Raw genomic sequence first — 13,983 nt, 5'->3', positions numbered from 1 at the left:
AGACGGCAAGACATAACACTAGGTGCTCTCCCCTATGGTACTTGTATTTGCTTAAGCTAACTGTAAACATCACCTTATGCTTTGCTTGCTTTAATAATAAAAATGAGAAGTGCTTTGCTTGTGCTACTCGAGCTCAAAAGCCTGGGGTCCCCTAGCACCCCACTCAGATCTTTGGAATGTATCCTGGGAACCTCAGGTCTTAGCCTTGCTGGTCACAGGGTGGGTCAACAGATGCTGAGAACATTAAAGAAAATATGTGAAGTCTACAATTTCTTCTGTTTCCTCATGTTGGTTTGCATTCATTTACCTGTCATCCAATGTCTAAACAATACATGCCCCACTGAGGCACATCAACATTCTTAAATGAGGTGGATAAAAGTGCATGTGGTTTGAATGTGAAATGCTCCCAATAGAGATGTGTTTGAACACTTGGTCCCAGTTGGCGGTGCTTGTTAGGGAACGTTGTGGCACCTTTTGCAGGTAAAGACCTTCACTGAGGACAAAGCCTTGAGGTTTTATAACCCAGCCTCATTCTATTCACTCGTGCCCTGGCTGTGAATGCAATGCTCCTGAAACCATGCCTTCCCTGGCATGACAGGATGCAGCCCTCAGCCAATGTCTTCGTCAGGGTTTCTATTGCAGTGATGAAACACCATGACCAAAGCAAGTTGGGGAGGACGGGGTTTACTTGGCTTACACTTCCACATCACTGTTCTTCATTGAAGGAAGTCAGGACAGGAACTCAAACAGTCAGGAACCTGGAGGGAGGAGCTGATGCAGAAACCATGGAAGGGTGACGCTTACCGGCTTGCTCAGCCTGCTTTCTTATAGAACCCAGAACCACCAGCCCAGGTGTAGCACAACTCACAATGGACTGGATCCTCCCCCACCAATTACTAATTAAGAAAATGACCTACAGCTGGACCTTATAGAGGCATTTTCCAAATTAAGGTCCAGGATGAACTCTTTCTCCTTTAAACTGTCTCTTGTCAGGTTATTTGGTCACAGCAAGCAGAAAATTAACTAAAACAATTCCTACAATACATATATGGTAAAATGATGTCATTATATAAAGATAGTGAAATTAGATCAGTTAATTTCAGTTCAGTTGCTATACAAACGTGGAGTTTTAATTATGAAATAACCCGGCCATTTCCACATTCTCAAAGCAACCATGTTAAATAATCAATCAAGTCAGAAAAGAAATACTCACACTACTGGGCACTTCTGAACCATTCTAAGTCAGTGTCCTCATAAAATGGTCCCGTTAACATTCTTCTAAGCGGCCACAATCCTGGTCTCTTATGATATTTCTGCTTGTTACATCAAAATGTACTCACCTGTTTCTGGTATTACTAGCTCATTGGCTTCTCTCCTTTTGCTCTTAAGCCCTATCCACAAGCAGAATACTTCTTTTCACCTACCGGGTCTTACGACAACTCCCAAACTGAGGGTGCACTGAGTTCTTTAAAGACTACTACATGAAGCATGGTAAGCACATGCTATAATCTAAGCATTTGGAGGCAGGAGGATGAGGAATCCAAAGGACCCCTGGCTACTGATTATCAACTTGAAAGGATGTATAGTCATCTAAGGTGCAGGTTTCCAGACACATCTGTGAGAGATCATCTCGTAGGCATGCCAGAGAAGAACTATGTACCATAGGTTAACTGAGGCAGGAAGACCCAAGCTAAATATGGGAGGTTCATTTCCACAGTCTAGATTGCTGTGCTAGGTAAAAAGGAGAAAGCCAGTGAAGTACCCGTGTTCAGGATTCTTCCTGACTGTAGATGAGTGACCAGCCCTCCGGTTCCTGCCATCAGGGTTTCACCACGGACTGGACTATCAAACTGAACGCCAAGATAAACCCTCTCCCCTCAAATTGCTTTTGTCATAGTCTTTTACCACAGCAACCTGAAAAGTAACTAATATAGCTACAGTTGGAGGCCAGCCTGGACTACAAGACACTTTCTCAAAAGCAAAAAAAGACCACTGGGTCACCCAGAAATAGCTACTACTCAGTTCTGTTTTAAACCTGTTACTCCCAGAACACGTTCCAGAGACCAGAGTCTCAGAACCTCCAAGCTGAGAAGAAAGAAAGGGAAGCATGAGAGTCCTCAAAGCGTCTCAGGGCTGTCTAGTCTCCCGGGAGCTGGGCGAAGGGAATGGTTATTTTAGTCTTTGTAGGTCAATCTCTGTCACTACTCAGTATTGCCATTGTAGTTTGACAGCAACCAGAGAGAACATGCAAGCAAATAAGCATGTCTGCTCTCCAGCAAAACTTTAATAATGTATGCTATAATTTGAATTTCATATTACTTTAACATGAAATATTATCCTTTTTAGATTCTTTTCAATGATTTAAAGACATGAAACCCCTTCACAGCTTTTGATAATCCTGGAAGTCTGTCTGAGCTGACAAATCATGGTTGGATGCTAGTGCTAAGCACCTGGCTAAGCCACCCAGGCACTAGGCTCCAGCAGTGTAAACAGGTACAAAGAGTCAATGAAGGCTGGGGATACAGCTCAGGGAGTAGAGCACTTGCCTACCACACACAGCCCTGGTTTTGATCCTCAGCACTTCTGAATAAAAGATTAAATGAGGGGCTGGAAAGATGGCTCAGAGGTTAAGAACATTCAATAATCTTCCAGAGAACCTGGGTTCTATTCCCAGCTCCCACATGATGGCTCACAACAGCCTCTAACTCCAGCCCAGGACATCTGATGCCCCCTTCTGACCACCAAGGGCATTGCATGCACATAGTACACATACATTCAGGCAAACATTCATACACATAAAATAAAAATAAATTTAAAAAAAGAAAGCTCAAAGCCCACCTCCACTGACTTACTTCCTCCTCAACTGTGCCATCAATTGGGGACCAAGTGTTCAAATGCTCATGACTATGGAGGAACATCTCATTCAAACCACAATTCACATCTATATAATCAAACAGTACTCACTCAGTACCAGAGTGATTCTAATTTTCCCATATACCCAAATACTATCTCCTTCAAACAACAAAGATCCTCCACCCTAAAAAAAAGCAGTTAGCACTACTATATTTTGAGAGATATTGTCAAAGACAATTTGGGAGCTAGGAAGATGGATGAATGGATAAAGAATGTGCCTGCTACATGAACATGTGGACGTGATTTTGGATCCCCAACACCCACTTTAAAAGCCAGGACTAGTGGTATACACCTGCAATCCTGGCACTGGGAAATGGAGATGTGAGTATTAGTGAGAGAACGTACTTTGCCTCACCAGCGAGTCTAGCCAACTGGACAAGCTCTAAATTGAAGCATAAGTCTCAAAAAATAACATGGAAAGCAGTAAGAGGAAGACACCTGACACTGACCTCTGCACAAGCATGTACAGGCACATGCACGCACATACATACATACATACATACACACACACACACACACACACACACACACACACACACACACAAAAGGAAATTGATACATAGCAGGCAGGTAGATCTCTGAGTTCCAGGCCAGCCTAGTCTACAAAATGAGTTCCAAGACCGCCAGAGCTGCACAGAGAAACCCTGTGGTGGGGGTGGGGGGTGACCCACATAGAAAAGCATTAGTATTTTTTATGTTGTTTCTTTGTTGTGCAGAATCTCATTAATTTTGTAACCATTAGTCCAGAACTCATTAAGTGGCCCAGAGTGATCAAATTGAGGTGATCCTTTTGCCTCAATGTGTGAGCCACCACATCCACACAGGAAAATAAATTTAAAAATTTTCAAACAGTTAAAAAGAAAAAGGGCTGGATAGCTCCCTCAATGGTTAAGAGAACTTCAGCACACACATGGTGGTTCATGACCACCCATAATCCCAGTTCCAGGGATCCAAGCCCTCTTCTGGACTTACTGGACACAAGAAAGGCATGTGGTACACTTTCATACATGCAGTCAAAACACTTAATACACACACACAAAGTTAAAATAAAAAATAAAAACCACTTATACATATAGAGAAATAATAATAAATCTAATGGGGGGGAGGCTGAGGTGACAGCTCAGTGGTTAAGAGCACCTGCTATTCTTCCAGAGGACTTGAGCTCAGTTCCCAGCACACAATGGTAGACTCACAACCATCTTTAACTCCAGTTCCAGGACATCTACAGCTCTCTCTGGCCTTTGAGGGCACCAGGCACACCATGTGGTACACAGACGTACATGTAGGCAAAACACCCAACAAAAATAAAAATAATTTTAAGAAGACAAGAACCTGCCAAATGTCTCAGTGGAATAAAGGTGCTGGTGGCTAAACCTGACAATCTGAGTTCAATCCCTGTGATCCACATGGTGGAGAGAATCAACTCCTGCAGGCTGTGCTTTGACCACATAAATTATGTTCACATTTGCACTTGTGACAAGTGAGTGCACACACAATACAAAAATAAAATGTTAATTGTTGTTTTGTGTAACTGTGAAACACTGGAGCGAGGAGGATCTGGGGAGACAGATCAGTGGGTAAGAACACTGCCTCACAAGCATAAGACCTAAGTTCAAATCCCCAGAAGCCAAGTAGAAACCTAATACGCTGTGTGAGTATCTGCACTAGCACAAGCATCTAAACTTCCAGCACTCCTCAGCGGAGATGGCAGGCAGAGACAGGAGAACCCTCAGAAGCTAGCCTGGCATACTCAGTGGGATGACAGAGACTCCATCTTAAACATGGTGGAGGGGAGAACCAACACCAGAGGTCGTCCTCTGACCAACATATATGTTGCCATGGTATGCATGCCTATATTACACACAGGAATACATGTGTGCATGCACATTCAAGAAGAAGGTAATTCCCTAGAGTTCTAGGAGACAGCAGGAGAGACCTGATCATTACTCATAACCTAGTCTTCTGGGGAAAACGAAGAAGTAAAATCAATGAGCCCACACAGAGAAGGATCTGGGTAAGTACTGCCCAGGATGACTCAGTGTTTGCAGAAAGGAACGTGTAGTGTCATAAACGTCACTTGTATTAGTTCATCTGCAGGCAGCAAAGAGAAGGAGCCCAGTGGCACACAGAAACACAAGTAACTTTCTAAGGACTTTCCTTAAGGAACTTTCTGGTGAACTTCAGCTGTCAGGGGGCAGAAGTCCTAGCTAGAAATAGCAAGAGTAGACCCCAGGAAGCTCCACCCCACACCCACCCTCTCACCTTGGGACTACACTGTCCAAGGTCATTTCTAAGGGACTGCTCACACATGTCTGTCTTTAGACTCACCTTTAAACTCCTCAGAAGGAGCAGCCCTATGTTAGAGGAATAATCTCTCCTGTGGCCATGTGTTAATATTCTGAGACACTTTTTGAGGTGGTCTGAATATGAATGGCCCCACAGACTTATGTGTTTGAATGCTTGGCCCATAGGGAGTGGCACTATTGGGAGGTATGTCCTAGTTGGAGAAAGTGTGTCACTGAGGGGTTGGGCTTTGAGGTCTCATATGCTCAAGCTACACCCAGTGTGGCTCAGTCTCCTCTAGTATCATGTCTGCCTGCATGCCACCCATCATGACGATAATGGACTAAACCTCTAAACTGTAAGCCAGTCCCAATTAAATGTTTTCCTTTACAAGAGTTGCCATGGTCATAGTGTCTAAAACCCTAAGTAAGACACTTCTGGATATTACAATCTGGGACAGAAGACATATATTATTGCTGTGTAGAGAGAGTGGAGGCCAAGGTTTCTGCTAAACATCCTACAACAAACAGCATAACCTTTTACAAAGAATTGACCCAAAATATTAATAGTTTCCAAGCTGAGAAACCCTTCTATAAACCAAGATAGGTGTCTTAGTTTAAAAAAAGAGTTACTATCGCTACGATGAAACACCATGACCAAAGCAACTTGGGGAGGAAAGGGTTTATTCAGCCTACCCTTCCACAACACAGTTCATCATCAAAGGCAGTCAGGAACTCAAACAGGGCAGGAATCTGGAGGCAGGGACTGATGCAGAGACCATGGAGGGGTGCTGCTTGCTTACAAGCTTGCTCCTCATGGCTTGCTCAGCCTGCTTTCCAGGACCACCAGCCCAGGGATGGCACCACCCAGAATGGGCTGGGCCCTCCCCTATAAATCACTAATTAAGAAAATGCTCTACAGGCTTGCCTACAGCTGATCTTATGGGGGCATTTCGTTAACTGAGGTTCCTTTCTCTCAGATGACTACAGCAGTGTCAAGGTGACATAAAACTATCCAGCACAACAGATTTCAAAGGTACACACCATTAGGGACACTATGACCCTCTGGAAAAATAACATGTATTCTTTTAAATATTTAAATATTTCTTAAATACTAGGTCCTAACAACAATATAGGAGCCTTCCCCCTCAAAATAATTTAAAAATTGCTGTATACACAAAATTATTTCATTGGGGCTTTTTAAGGTGGTATGTACACCCTAGTATAGCATACAGTAATGGAAAAGATCAAATTATAGCCTATACTACCAGCAAGATCCCCTCTCAAAACAAAGGGGGGCAAGCTGTGCAAGTCTACTTAAAAACAGGAAAACTCATCTATTGTGCTAGAAACCAGAATACTGGTTATTAGGGACTCGGACAAAGTACTGATTAGGAGTGAGCATAGCATACCTTTCTGGGTACTATGGATTGAATTGTGGCACTATGAATAATTGAATAATGTCAAAATTATGCTAATGGAATGACATAAGGAAATGAAGTCTTTGGGAGGCAGTAAGTTTAAATAAAGTGATAAATGGTGGAGACTATAAGATGCAATAGGTGCCTTCTATGAAAACATAACAGAACCTGCTTTCTCCCACTCCTCCTCAGGCATATGTCAAGGAGAGACCATGTGTGCACAGTGAAAGCAAGACAGTAGCCATTAACAAGACCCTCACCAGCACCCATCCATGCACAAACCTCCAACTTCCAAAGAAGTAAGATAAACAATTTCAGGAGGGGCAGTTGTGCTGGGTTTTTTCTTTTTGTACACTATGCTTTGTTTTGTTCTGACAAGATCTTGTCATGTAGCTAAACTGACCTAGAAAACACAATCGTACCTCTGCCTCCAGAATGCTGGGATTACAAGCACCAAGACCAGTTCAAATTTCTGTTTAAGTCACCCAGTCTTTACCTTTACCCACTGATCCATCTTATCAGCCTCAAAGAAACTTTTTGAAAGAAACAGGTAGGTATTAAAAGTTAATGCTAACTCCTAGTAAAAACTTTGAAACCAAATTCTATCCAACCTCCTATCTAAACAGACGAAAGGTGATATTCAAATTCTTACAAGGTCTTCCAACAGCAGTGCCTGGCTTCTCACTATCACAAGGCCTGACTGTCGTTCTTTAAGCTCTAGTCCTTGTACGACACTAGGTAGTTAGTGTCCCTCTAGCCACTGCCGCCTGTCAACCTCCTTTTTATCTGACATCACTTTCCTTATACTGCTCTTGCTCAAAAACTCTCTTGGGCCCCCTCATAGGGACTGCGGTAAGACTGCTTTTGACTTTCCACATCTGACACCAGATTTACTGTCCATGAACACCCCTGTACATGCCCTGCCCTGGCTTCTCACACTTTTACCAAACAAAAACACCACCCAAGCTCCAAACAGCTATTTCATCTTTATATTGTGAGACTCTGGGCAAGATAATCACTCCTTCTGAGACTTATCTTTAAAATTTACTCCCTCCCTGCCACATAGTAACTATTCAATAAATAAGTATTATTAAGGTCAATTCAAATCTCAACCTAATACTATCGTTTAGTTATACTCGAAGTGTGCTCTCCAAGAGATCAATGGCCTAAGAGCTTGGTCCCCAATGTGGCAATATTCAAAGGTAGCAGAACCTTTAAGAGGTTGGGCCTAGTGGGGAGCCTCTCCCTGTTCCCTGGCTTCCTATCTTATCATGTGATCTCTCTCTCTTCCCCACCCCCTCCCGGTCAAGACGATATCTGCTATGAGTTCACTTATTCTTAAAATACATAAATACATGAGTCCACTTTTGTTTATTCCACCACTATCACCCTGCTCCACTTGCACATGTCACATCCAGGTGACAATAACCTCCAGAGCTGGTTCCCATTCCTAATATTGATGCCTTCGCTACCCAGTATGTTTTCTGCCTCATAGTGGGAATAAGCCTTTGAAAATCAGGGCTGGGAACGTAGCTCAGTGGTACAATGCTTACCTAGCAGGCTCAAGGCCCTAGCTTTAAATTTCAGAACTACAAAAAAATGTGTTTTTTTTTTTTTGGGGGGGGGGTTAAGCCTTTAATAACTCCCATTACCTGTAAACTAAAGCCAGATGTGAGGGTGCCTGCCTGTAATCCCAGCTACTCAGAAGGCTGAGGCAAGTGGTACTCAGCACTCGAGCTTGCCTAGCATGCATGAGGTCTGCGTGTGCTGTGAGACTCCATCATCTGTCCCTATACCAGCCCCTGCCCTTCTGTACACTTTCCCCCACTACTATGCACGTCAGCCATATTTCCTCTTGTTGGGTCTTCAAATATGCTAAATTCACTGGCGGCCACTGGCTTCTACAGGCACCACTTCCTCTGCATCTACAGCGCATCCATCCCTAAACATCGACGAGGTTTATCCCTCACTCCATTCAGTCTCAGCGCGTGGGTCTCCTTTCTGAAGAAGCTAAGACACTCCAGCTAAAGCAGCCCCACCATTTCCATACTCTACCCCTCGGAAGCACACGTCAATACCTGTTAATTAAGCATCTGTCTTCTACCAGGGTCCTTGAGTCCGGCATACAGGGAACAAAAAGTAATAATGCACCAGACACCCAAAATGACTGCAAGGAGGGGGGCCTTTAGTGGGCCTTACGGACCAACACAGGAGTTTAGAAAAGAAATTTCTGGCAGTGCTTGAGACTTTTCTGGTAGCCAGCAACTATGTGTTGGAGGATTAAGCTATTTGAGTGCACTGGTGGAATAGGTGTAGTGTGGTTTAGGAGGCTGACAGGGCAAAGTGTGTGTGGCACAAGCATGAGGATTTGAATTTGGATCCTCGAACCCAAGTACAAAGCTGAGTGTGGCGGTATCAGTCTGACCCCAGCACTGAGGGAGGGACAGACACTGACTGGTAGATCCTGGTGATCCACTGGTCAGCCAGTCAAGCCAACCGTTAGACTCCAGGTTCAGTGAGAGCTGCTACCTCAAAAACTGCGATGGGAATGATAAACATCCAACATCTACCTCAAGCCTCTGGACTGCTGGCATCCACATACACCGGCATGCACACCCCACACACAAGCATACATCAAACACACACAGTGCAAAGCTACAAAGTATTTTAAGCTTTAGGTTATATGAGACAGATGAGATATAGCCATGGAAAGACCATGAGGGCAAAACAAAGAAGACTCCTGCATCTGAGTTCTGATTCTTTCTCCAAACCAATTATTTCTAATTGTCCACCTGATACCTATACCTGCCTCATCTATGGGTGCCAGCAACAATTCCAGCACTCCACCTTGGGTCCCTGTAACAGCCAATTTAACCAGAAACCATCTGCTCCCTCTCACCTGAGCCCAGACTATCTCCAAGTTTACTTCTCATGCCTTGTGACTAGTCATAGCCTCAGCTCTCCCTCTTCTGACCTCACGCCTTCCTCCTGATTACCTCAACAACCTCTCACTTCTAACTCATTCTCCCCGTGGCCAAAGTGGCCATTCCAAAATACCTCCCATCTTAGACCCATTGGGGACACCTTCAACCCCTACACAAGTGTTTAGACTTTGACAGAACTGCACCAGGTGCTCTGTAGACCAGACACTGCCTTGCACCGTCTTCAACTCTTCCCAGCTCTACCCTGCAGTTCTCTTTTCCTTGGGCACCTATGCAGCTTCCTCCCTTCACACTCCTGCACATGTCAGGTACACACATCCCCACCCCACACACAGGGAGCTCCTACACATACTGCAAAGTTGGAGGGCAGTTCTACCTACCCAAAGGCCCTCCCTGATTGTTCTGAACCTTCTCTATGTTCTTCCCTAGTGGAGTAATTGTGACCATCTCTTCTGGAAACGTCTTCCTGCAGGGGAATGTTCCCCAGTACTTAACTCTGAGTCCCGAGCAGCTAAGTTTGCCACATAATAGAACTAAAAACGTTTGCTAATTAAAACGACCTGTAATACTAACAGACCTGGGCCCTCTCACCTCCTAACCTTTGCTCTGACACCTCCCCACCGACTCGATACATCTACCTTGTAGGATCAGGGGATTGGAGAGATGGCTCAGCAGTTAAGAGAGTTTACTGTTCTTTAGAGGATCCCAATTCAGTTCCCAGAACCCACATCAGTGACTTACAGTTGTCTGTAACTCCAGCTCCAGGGAATATGACACTCCCTTCCAGCCTCCACGAAAGCATCCACATACATAGAATATACATAGGAACACACATGGGTGGGGGGAGAGCCTAAACTCACCACAGTCCCAACTGTTCACATCTCATGGTTTTTGTACTTGCTGCTCCCATTGCCAGAAAATTTCTCTCTATTCCCATGATTTACTTTTATTTTGTTAAGGTCTCTCTTCCAATATCCCTGCCCCTTCCTCCAGTGCTAGGGATCAAACCCAGAGCCTTGCTCATAGTAGGCAAGTGCTAAACAGCTCTAGCCCTTTAAAACTAGTCCTGAACTATATTTTATATTTTCACGTTTATTGTTTATTTATGTGATGTCCTCCAAGCCTATAATATTAAAAACATTCATTTATTTTGTATTTATTGAGCTCTACTGTATACCAGACCTAGGTCCTAGGCACTCATGTTCTACAGGGAGAAAATAAACAATCCACAGAACAAGTCAAAGACAAATGCTAAGAACAACTACAGCAGCGAAGACAAGGAGTGAGGCAAGTCTTACACCCCAGATGCCCCTCTAAGAAAGGCTCCAAGTGAGAGGACAGGCAAAGCAGACATCCAACTGCAAGCGCAAAGCCCTGAATCAAAGCATTCCAGCAGCCGTAGAGGGGGTAGCAGACAGAGAGTGAGGGTGAGATTATTAAAAGCCTTACAGCTCACTTTTTATTACTATTACTATTATTATTTATTGAGAAGACTTACTGGAGAGTTGGGGAATATGGAGATTCTTCAGACTGGATCTCACTTGTAGTCGAGGCTGACCTCAAACTTGAGATGCTCCTGCCTCAAACTCCTAAGTGCTAGGATTACAAGCATGCACCAGCACATTCAGCTTGGGAGTGGGGGTATGATCTGGTGAGCTCTTTAACTGTTAGGATGAAAAGCAAGGAGCAGGAAGCCCAGAAGAAAAGCTACTTCAACAATGCAACTAACAAGTGATGGTGACTAGCGTCCTTGTGGCAAACACTGAATATGGACTGGTGGGAGTGGAAGACAGCCAATGGAGGCTCAAAGATTATCGGCCAGACCCTTTTTATATTACTAAATGAGAGAAAATGGAACGAGGGACTAGGGATGTGGCTCAATGAAGCCTTGGAGTCTCTCCCAAGTACAAGAGGAGGAGGAAGAAAGGGAAGGAAGGAGAAAAAGGTCAGTGGCAGGCAAATACTGCTAGACCTCACACACCCGTCATCCCAGCACCCGGGAAACTGAGGCAGGAGGGTCTAAAGTTTAAGGCAGGCCTGGGCTGCAGAACAAAAAACCTGTCGTCGTCCCCCCCCCCCAAAAAAAATAGATAGGCTGAGGAGTGGGGGGTGGGTAGAAGGGAGTTTGCTAGCTTTATCTTGTTTCAGTAGGTGATCAGACAATCTGAAGATGTTAAGTAGGCAGCTGGATAAAGGTCAGAGAGAGGAGCCTAGACTAAAAAATACAAATACAGGCTCTTAGCCTAATGCACAGGAATTTAAAGCTGAATGAGCTCAGCATAAATAAAAAAAATAAAAATAAAAAAAAAAAGTGGGAAAACGATCCTTGGGTATTTTTATGAAATAAACGAGTGTTCCTGGTACGGTAACAGGTTTGGAGTACGGTGCCCCCCAGACAGAACACAAAATGTGTCCCCAAACAGAATACCAGCGCTGACCTTTGCCTGTGCTGAAAACCATATCTATGCGGGGTAGGGCTGGGATAGGGTCTGACACAGACTAAGCTGGCTTCAAACTCGCTTGGACAACGACACCATGCCCAGCATGCTGTGATTTTCTTTCAAAGGGGCCCCAGTATAACCGGGGATCCCTTACAGAAGATAGGATGCAGGGCACCCAGAGACAGGTGAGCCAACCGGAGTGGCAACCATCAGCATCCTGTTGGGTTCTCAGTAGAGGAGACAGGAGTCGGCAGGGCTTGGCTGGGTCGTCTTTACTCGAAAGAGCCATTCTCTGGAAGGACACCCCCCAAAGACCGCAGCCAGGCGGGGTGACGCCTGGCAGCCGTGAGCGCGGGTGGGCGTGGCGACAGCGCACGAGTGAGGAGGACCACGCTCGGAAGAGCCTAGTCACAGCGCTCGGGGAGGTGTCGCCGGCCGGCGCTCCCAGCCGCCTCAAGAAAGGAAGCGCGGGCCCTGTGACTGCGAACTCGGGATGGGGTTCCAGCCAGCCTCGGGGGTCCTGCTTCGAGGCCGGGTCCCACGTGACCACCTGCCGCTCGCACTCCTTACCTAGCTCCGCCGCCGGTCTGCCGTCCGCTCCCGGGTGCCGCACTACGCCGCCGCCGCCGCCACCGCCGCTTCTCGCGCCGCTGGCCCGCGCTTCCTGATTGGCCGCGGCGGTCAGCTCCCAGAAGCCCCTGCGCGCCGCGCCGCCAAATGAACTTTATGGAGACCCGCGAGAGAGGACACGAACATGGGCGGGGCGGGGGCGGGGCCGTCGTTGCAAGTTAGTCGAAGGAGCTCCGCCCTCCTCCCCGCCCACGTGGCTGGAGTTGACAGTACTGGAAGAAGCATTTCCGCGGTTCCCCCGAGCTGGACAAATCCAGAGAGATCTGCCACCCACTGTACAGTGCCAGTCAAGTGCCAGGGCTTGTTCTAGGCTCTGAGGACACGGTGCCTTCCACAGCAGACAGGATCCCTGACTTCAAGCGGTTCTCAGCCTGGCCAGGGAAACAGAATATAAGTAACTGCAGGAGTAACTAGGAGAGCTAGGAAATGAAAAGCAAACTAATTGAAGAAAATGATTGGATGGCCAGGGAAGGCTTCTCCTAGGTGACATTCCGACTAAAAGGTGGAAGATGAAAACACATTTCGGAGTTTTTTAGGGGAAAAGCCTGTGGTTTGGCAGCCTGAACAAGCTAGTCTGCTGCTGCCCACCCCAACAGGCCAGTAACGGAAAAGAGCACTGGTGAAATGCAAAAGAAAGAGATTGCTTCAGAGCGGCCACTTTAGGAAGAGGGACAGAATGTGGTACAGGGATATATTAGGACCTTCTGGAGAGTCTGGTAGGTAGAAAAAAAAATCTGAAAACAGACTCAGAAGGAAACTAAAGGGCACTTTTGTTGGTAATTTGAGAGAAAGACAATAGAACAGGCAAGCTACAGATCTCAGCAACTGCTGAGAGGAGATACCTGGATAAGAGAAAGTTTGGAGTTAGAATTAGAATTCAAAAGGGGCTGGGCGGTGAGCGGTGGTGGTACACGCCTTTAATGCCAGCCCTTCTGGAGGCAGAGGTAAGTGCATCTCTGAGGCTAACCTGGTCTACAGAGTGAATTCCAGAACAGCCAGGGCTACACACAGGAAACCCTGTCTCAAAAAACCAAACCAAACCAACAAACAGACAAAAAAAAGTAGAATTAAAAAGGGGAGCAGGCTTAACTCTGAAGATCTGTAAGTAATTGCATCAAGGAAAGGACTTCTGGGTATTTACCCCGTATCTTACTAAAGGGCTAGCTACTCCTCCCATCTTAACATCATGATGCGTGTGTGCGTGTGTGCGTGTGTGTGTGTGTGTGTGTGTGTGTGTGTGTGTGTGTGTGTTCTGGTGCCCAAGGGCCAAAAGAGGTCATCCCACCCCCTGGAGCTGAAGTTACAAGTGGTTGTGAGACATGGATGCTAGGGACCAAATCCAAAAAGTCCTTTG

General features: G+C 45.7%; 1 protein-coding gene across 1 annotated transcript in view; it reads right to left on the bottom strand.

The window, feature by feature from the left end:
* Nucleotides 1–12,648, bottom strand: part of Nup93 (nucleoporin 93) — a 114,087-nt gene extending 101,439 nt beyond the window's left edge. The window contains exon 1 of the mRNA XM_028871471.2: nt 12,570–12,648. The gene's annotated coding sequence lies outside the window, so the exon portion shown is untranslated. The remainder of the gene's footprint in view (nt 1–12,569) is intronic.
* Between the last annotated feature and the right edge of the window lie 1,335 nt (nt 12,649–13,983).

The sequence above is a fragment of the Peromyscus leucopus genome, chromosome 5 (genome assembly GCF_004664715.2).
Source record: "Peromyscus leucopus breed LL Stock chromosome 5, UCI_PerLeu_2.1, whole genome shotgun sequence".
Lineage (NCBI taxonomy): Eukaryota > Metazoa > Chordata > Mammalia > Rodentia > Cricetidae > Peromyscus > Peromyscus leucopus.
The sequence above is the reverse complement of the archived record's forward strand: the minus strand, read 5'-3'. Positions and strand labels throughout refer to the sequence as shown.